The sequence below is a fragment of the Triticum aestivum genome, chromosome 4A, assembly GCF_018294505.1.
Source record: "Triticum aestivum cultivar Chinese Spring chromosome 4A, IWGSC CS RefSeq v2.1, whole genome shotgun sequence".
Taxonomy (NCBI): domain Eukaryota; kingdom Viridiplantae; phylum Streptophyta; class Magnoliopsida; order Poales; family Poaceae; genus Triticum; species Triticum aestivum.
This window is the reverse complement of record NC_057803.1, coordinates 623,944,500-623,951,446: the sequence shown is the minus strand read 5'-3', so window position 1 is coordinate 623,951,446 and position 6,947 is coordinate 623,944,500. Positions and strand designations below refer to the sequence as shown.

General features: G+C 42.8%; 1 pseudogene; it reads left to right on the top strand.

Moving 5' to 3' along the window:
* Positions 1–6,947, top strand: part of LOC123084111 (DEAD-box ATP-dependent RNA helicase 27-like) — a 10,922-nt pseudogene that overhangs the window by 1,596 nt on the left and 2,379 nt on the right.

Here is a 6,947-nt window from a genome sequence, read left to right as displayed (position 1 = left end):
AGTAATGGGACTTATGGGCCTTAGTGGAGAGAGAGAGAAGGGCGGCCAGGGTGGGCCGCGCGCCCCCTCCCCCTGGTCCAAATTGGACTAGGAAAGGGGGGGCGGCGCCCCCCTTTCCTTATCCCTCCCCACTTCCTTCCCCCTCCTAGTAGGAGTCCTACTCCTACTAGGAGGAGGACTCCTCCTTGGCACGCCTATAGGGCCGGCCGGCCTCCTCCCCTTGCTCCTTTATATACGGGGGCAGGGGCACCCCTAGACACACAAAGTTGATCCACGTGATCATTTTCTTAGCCGTGTGCGGTGCCCCCTTCCACCATAATCCTCGATAATATTGTAGCGGTGCTTAGGTGAAGCCCTGCGACGGTAGAACATCAAGATCGTCACCACGCCGTCGTGCTGACGGAACTCTTCCCCGACACGTTGCTGGATCAGAGTCTGGGGATCGTCATCGAGCTGAACGTGTGCTAAAACTCGGAGGTGCCGTAGTTTCGGTGCTTGATCGGTCGGGCCGTGAAGACGTACGACTACATCAACCGTGTTGTGCTAATGCTTCCGCTGTCGGTCTACAAGGGTACGTAGATCACACTCTCCCCTCTCGTTGCTATGCATCACCATGATCTTGCATGTGCGTAGGAAATTTTTTGAAATTACTACGTTCCCCAATAGTGGCATCAGAGCCTAGGTTTCATGTGTTGATGTTATATGCACGAGTAGAACACAAAGTGTGTTGTGGGCGATATAGGTCATACTTCTTACCAGCATGTCATACTTTGGTTCGGCGGTATTGTTGGACGAAGCGGCCCGGACCGACATTACGCGTACGCTTACGCGAGACCGGTTCTCCTGACGTGCTTTGCACAAAGGTGGCTAGCGGGTGTCAGTTTCTCCAACTTTAGTTGAACCGAGTGTGGATACGCCCGGTCCTTGCGATGGTTAAAACAACACCAACTTGACAAACTATCGTTGTGGTTTTGATGCGTAGGTAAGATTGGTTCTTGCTTAAGCCCGTAGCAGCCACGTAAAACTTGCAACAACAAAGTAGAGGACGTCTAACTTGTTTTTGCAGGGCATGTTGTGATGTGATATGGTCAAGACATGATGCTAAATTTTATTGTATGATATGATCATGTTTTGTAACCAAGTTATCGGCAACTGGCAGGAGCCATATGGTTGTCGCTTTATTGTATGCAATGCAATTGCGCTGTAATGCTTTACTTTATCACTAAGCGGTAGCGATAGTCGTGGAAGCATAAGATTGGCGAGACGACAACGATGCTACGATGGTGATCAAGGTGTCGCGCTGGTGACGATGGTGATCACGATGGTGCTTCGAAGATGGAGATCACAAGCACAAGATGATGATGGCCATATCATATCACTTATATTGATTGCATGTGATGTTTATCTTTTATGCATCTTATCTTGCTTTGATTGACGGTAGCATTTTAAGATGATCTCTCACTAATTATCAAGAAGTGTTATCCCTGAGTATGCACCGTTGTGAAAGTTCTTTGTGCTGAGACACCACGTGATGATCGGGTGTGATAGGCTCTACGTTCAAATACAACGGGTGCAAAACAGTTGCACACGCGGAATACTCAGGTTATACTTGACGAGCCAAGCATATACAGGTATGGCCTCGGAACACGGAGACCGAAAGGTCGAGCGTGAATCATATAGTAGATATGATCAACATAGTGATGTTCACCAATGAAACTACTCCATCTCACGTGATGATCGGACATGGTTTAGCTGATTTGGATCACTTAGAGGATTCGAGGGATGTCTATCTAAGTGGGAGTTCTTTAGTAATATGATTAATTGAACCTAAATTTATCATCAACTTAGTACCTGATAGTATCTTGCTTGTTTATGTTTGATTGTAGATAGATGGCCCGTGTTGTTGTTCCGTTGAATTTTAATGCGTTCCTTGAGAAAGCAAAGTTGAAAGATGATGGTAGCAATTACACGGACTGGGTCCGTAACTTGAGGATTATCCTCATTGCTGCACAGAAGAATTACGTCCTGGAAGCACCCCTGGGTGCCAGGCCTGCTGCTGGAGCAACACCAGATGTTATGAACGTCTGGCAGAGCAAAGCTGATGACTACTCGATAGTTCAGTGTGCCATGCTTTACGGCTTAGAATCGGGACTTCAACGACGTTCTGAGCGTCATGGAGCATATGAGATGTTCCAGGAGTTGAAGTTAATATTTCAAGCAAATGCCCGGATTGAGAGATATGAAGTCTCCAATAAGTTGTATAGCTGCAAGATGGAGGAGAACAATTCTGTCAGTGAGCATATACTCAAAATGTCTAGGTATAATAATCACTTGATTCAATTGGGAGTTAATCTTCCAGATGATTGCGTCATTGACAGATTTCTCCAATCACTGCAACCAAGCTACAAGAGCTTCATGATGAACTATAATATGCAAGGGCTGAATAAGACTATTCCCGAGCTCTTCGCAATGCTGAAAGCTGCGGAGGTAGAAATCAAGAAGGAGCATCAAGTATTGATGGTCAACAAGACCACTAGTTTCAAGAAAAAGGGCAAAGGAAAGAAGAAGGGGAACTTCAAAAATAACAGCAAGAAAGTTGCTACTCAAGAGAAGAAACCCAAACCTGGACCTAAGCCTGAAACTGAGTGCTTCTACTGCAAGCAGACTGGTCACTGGAAGCGGAACTGCCCCAAGTATTTGGCGGATAAGAAGGATGGCATGGTGAACAAAGGTATATGTGATATACATGTTATTGATGTGTAGCTTACTAATGCTCGCAGTAGCACCTGGGTATTTGATACTGGTTTTATTGCTAACATTTGCAACTCGAAACAGGGACTACGGATTAAGCGAAGATTGGCTAAGGACGAGGTGACGATGCGCGTGGGAAATGGTTCCAAAGTCGATGTGATCGCGATCGGCACGCTACCTCTACATCTACCTTCGGGATTAGTATTAGACCTAAATAATTGTTATTTGGTGCCAGCGTTGAGCATGAACATTATATCTGGATCTTATTTGATGCGAGACGGTTATTCATTTAAATCAGAGAATAATGGTTGTTCTATTTATATAAGTAATATCTTTTATGGTCATGCACCCTTAAAGAGTGGTCTATTCTTATTAAATCTCGATAGTAGTGACACACATATTCATAATGTTGAAGCTAAAAGATGCAGAGTTGATAATGATAGTGCAACTTATTTGTGGCACTGCCGTTTGGGTCATATCGGTGTAAAGCACATGAAGAAACTCCATACTCATGGACTTTTGGAACCACTTGATTATGAATCACTTGGCACTTGCGAACCGTACCTTATGGGTAAGATGACAAAAACACCATTCTCCGCCACTATGGAGAGAGCAACAGATTTGTTGGAAATCATACATACAGATGTATGTGGTCCGATGAATGTTGAGGCTCGTGGCGGATATCGTTATTTTCTCACCTTCATAGATGACTTAAGCAGATATGGGTATATCTACTTAATGAAACATAAGTCTGAAACGTTTGAAAAGTTCAAAGAATTTTAGAGTGAAGTTGAAAATCATCGTAACAAGAAAATAAAATTCCTACGATCTAATCATGGAGGAGAATATTTGAGTTACGAGTTTGGTGTACATTTGAAACAATGCGGAATAGTTTCACAACTCACGCCACTCGGAACACCACAGCGTAATGGTGTGTCCGAACGTCGTAATCGTACTTTATTAGATATGGTGCGATCTATGATTTACCGCTATCGTTTTGGGGATATGCTCTAGAGACGGCCGCATTCACGTTAAATAGGGCACCATCAAAATCCGTTGAGACGACGCCTTATGAACTATGGTTTGGCAAGAAACCAAAGTTGTCGTTTCTGAAAGTTTGGGGCTGTGATGCTTATGTGAAAAAGCTTCAACCTGATAAGCTCGAACCCAAATTGGAGAAATGTGTCTTCATAGGATATCCAAAGGAAACTATTGGATACACCTTCTATCACAGATCCGAAGGCAAGACTTTTGTTGCTAAATTCGGAAACTTTCTAGAGAAGGAGTTTCTCTCGAAAGAAGTGAGTGGGAGGAAAGTAGAACTTGACGAGGTAACTGTACCTGCTCCCTTATTGGAAAGTAGTACATCACAGAAACCAGTTTCTATGACACCTACACCAATTAGTGAGGAAGCTAATGATAATGATCATGAAACTACAGAACAAGATACTACTGAACCTCGTCGATCAACCAGGGTAAGATCCGCACCAGAGTGGTACGATAATCCTGTTCTGGAAGTCATGCTACTAGATCATGATGAACCTACGAACTATGAAGAAGCGATGGTGAGCCCAAATTCCGCAAAATGGCTTGAAGCCATGAAATCTGAGATGGGATCCATGTATGAGAACAAAGTATGGACTTTGGTTGACTTGCCCAATGATCGGCAAGCAATTGAGAATAAATGGATCTTCAAGAAGAAGACTGACGCTCACGGTAATATTACTGTTTACAAAGCTTAACTTGTCGCAAAAGGTTTTCGACAAGTTCAAGGGATTGACTACGATGAGACCTTCTCACCCGTAGCGATGCTTAAGTCTGTCCGAATCATGTTAGCAATTGCCACATTTTATAATTATGAAATTTGGCAGATGGATGTCAAAACTGCATTCCTGAATGGATTTCTAGAAGAAGAGTTGTATATGATGCAACTGGAAGGTTTTGTCGATCCAAAGGGAGCTAACAAAGTATGCAAGCTCCAGCGATCCATTTATGGACTGGTGCAAGCTTCTCGGAGTTGGAATAAACGCTTTGATAGTGTGATCAAAGCATTTGGTTTTGTACAGACTTTTGGAGAAGCCTGTATTTACAAGAAAGTGAGTGGGAGCTCTGTAGCATTTCTGATATTATATCTAGATGACATATTACTAATCGGAAATGATATAGAATATCTGAATAGCATAAATGGATACTTGAATAAAAAAATTCAATGAAAGACCTCAGTGAAGCTGCTTACATATTGGGCATTAAGATCTATAGAGATAGATCAAGACGCTTAATTGGACTTTCACAAGGCACATACCTTGACAAAATTTTGAAGAAGTTCAAAATGGATCAAGCAAAGAAAGGATTCTTTCCTGTGTTACAAGGTGTGAAATTGAGTAATACTCAATGCCCGACCAATGCAGAAGATAGAGAGAAAATGAAAGATATTCCCTATGCTTCAGCCATAGGCTCTATCATGTATGCAATGCTGTGTACCAGACCTGATGTGTGTCTTGCTATAAGTCTAGCAGGGAGATACCAAAGTAATCCAGGAATGGATCACTGGACAGCGGTCAAGAACATCCTGAAATACCTGAAAAGGACTAAGGATATGTTTCTCATATATGGAGGTGACAAAGAGCTCATCGTAAATGGTTACATTGATGCAAGCTTTGACACTGATCCAGACGATTCTAAATCGCAAACCGGATACGTGTTTACATTAAACGGTGGAGCTGTCAGTTGGTTCAGTTCTAAACAAAGCGTTGTGGCGGGATCTACATGTGAAGCGGAGTACATAGCTGCTTCGGAAGAAGCAAACGAAGGAGTCTAGATGAAGGAGTTCATATCTGATCTAGGTGTCATGCCTAGTGCATCGGGTCCAATGAAAATCTTTTGTAACAATACTGGTGCAATTGCCTTGGCAAAGGAATCCAGATTTCACAAGAGAACCAAGCACATCAAGAGACGCTTCAATTCCATCCGGGATCTAGTCCAGGTGGGAGACATAGAGATTTGCAAGATACATACGGATCTGAATGTTGCAGACCCGTTGACTAAGCCTCTTCCACAAGCAAAACATGATCAGCACCAAAGCTCCATGGGTGTTAGAATCATTACCGTGTGATCTAGATTATTAACTCTAGTGCAAGTGGGAGACTGGAGGAAATATGCCCTAGAGGCAATAATAATGTTATTATTTTATTTCCTTATATCATGATAAATGTTTATTATTCATGCTAGAATTGTATTATCCGAAAACATAATACTTGTGTGAATACATAGACAAACTAAACGTCACTAGTATGCCTCTACTTGACTAGCTCGTTAATCAAAGATGGTTATGTTTCTTAACCATAGACATGTGTTGTCATTTGATTAATGGGATCACATTATTAGGAGAATGATGTGATTGAGATGACCCATTCCATTAGCTTAGCACCCGATCGTTTAGTATGTTGCTATTGCTTTCTTCATGACTTATACATGTTCCTATGACTATGAGATTATGCAACTCCCGTTTGCCGGAGGAACACTTTGTGTACTACCAAACGTCACAACACTGGGTGATTATAAAGGAGCTCTATAGGTGTCTCCAAAGGTAAATGTTGGGTTGGCGTATTTCGAGATTAGGATTTGTCACTCCGATTGTCGGAGAGGTATCTCTGGGCCCTCTCGATAATGCACATCACATAAGCCTTGCAAGCATTGCAACTAATGAGTTAGTTGTGAGATGATGTATTACGAAACGAGTAAAGAGACTTGCCGGTAACGAGATTGAACTAGGTATTGAGATACCGACAATCGAATCTCGGGCAAGTAACATACCGATGACAAAGGGAACAACGTATGTTGTTATGCGGTCTGACCGATAAAGATCTTCGTAGAATATGTGGGATCCAATATGAGCATCCAGGTTCCGCTATTGGTTATTGACCGGAGACATGTCTCGGTCATGTCTACATTGTTCTCGAACCCGTAGGATCCGCACGCTTAAGGTTTCGATGACAGTTATATTATGAGTTTATGAGTTTTGATGTACTGAAGTTAGTTTGGAGTCCCGGATATGATCACGGACATAACGAGGAGTCTCAAAATGGTCGAGACATAAATATTGATATATTGGACGGCTATATTCGGACACCGGAAGTGTTCCGGGTGATTTCGGAGAAAACCGGAGTACCGGAGGGTTACCGGAACCCCCCCCCCCC